General features: G+C 44.6%; 1 non-coding gene across 1 annotated transcript; it reads left to right on the forward strand.

The window, feature by feature from the left end:
- Positions 1–301: 301 nt before the first annotated feature.
- On the forward strand, positions 302–439 carry LOC119920143. Its single transcript, XR_005447908.1, has one exon. It is a non-coding gene; the product is annotated as a small nucleolar RNA SNORA7 (small nucleolar RNA).
- The last annotated feature ends 396 nt before the right edge of the window (positions 440–835 follow it).

Below are 835 nucleotides of genomic sequence, written 5' to 3' on the forward strand. Positions count from 1 at the left end.
CTAGAAGCTTGGAGTCACCACGTCACTATGATTTCAAAGCACACTCCCACCTCTCATACACCACCACAGGAGTCCAGCAACCTTCCTTCTCTTTTCCTCACTTTCCCACCTCCACATAGGGAGCTAGGGACCATAAACAACTGCCTTGCCAACTGATAGAATTGGTGTAGGAGGACTGAGAAAAATCAGTACCACTCCCTCCTGGTACTGTTCATCTATCTGTGCTGACCACTTATCTTCTATTCCTTTATCTTCAAATGCTCCCAACAGAGGATTTAAGCCCTCTAAGAGATAGATAAGACGCTTCTCAGGATCACACCTGGAGAGTTTCCAGTATTCTACCAGTGTCAGTTAAGGGAGGGAGAGTCAGGCAGAGGCATATCCATTCCATTCCTACCTTGGACAATAACTAGTGAGTGGAAGGCAATTTGCTACAAGTCAAAACTCATCTGGGCTGGGCAGCAGCTGTATGGGACAGAGTCGAGGGTAGTGAGGCTCAAGTTTACTGTGCGGAAGAAGGCAATGTTAAACACATCCATATTTTTATGGATACACTTCCAGAGTGATTGCAGATGGAGAGTGAGGCTTTCTGGGAGAGATGTGTCCGTGGAGTTGCTGTGGGTTGGAGACGACTCGACAGTGTAATACAAGGGATAGGGACTGTTTATCTCAATCAATTGCAGGGCTTAGCACAGAGCTTGGCATAAAGTAAGTGTTTAATAAACACCATAATTAACTAGCTAGCAAACTAGTCACCTAATAAGCTAAAAAATGAATTTTCCAGAAGAAATTCCTTTTCTATCTGTTCAGGCATGGCCCATAACTAGAGTCATAC

Source organism: Tachyglossus aculeatus, chromosome X1 (genome assembly GCF_015852505.1).
Source record: "Tachyglossus aculeatus isolate mTacAcu1 chromosome X1, mTacAcu1.pri, whole genome shotgun sequence".
Taxonomy (NCBI): Eukaryota; Metazoa; Chordata; class Mammalia; order Monotremata; family Tachyglossidae; genus Tachyglossus; species Tachyglossus aculeatus.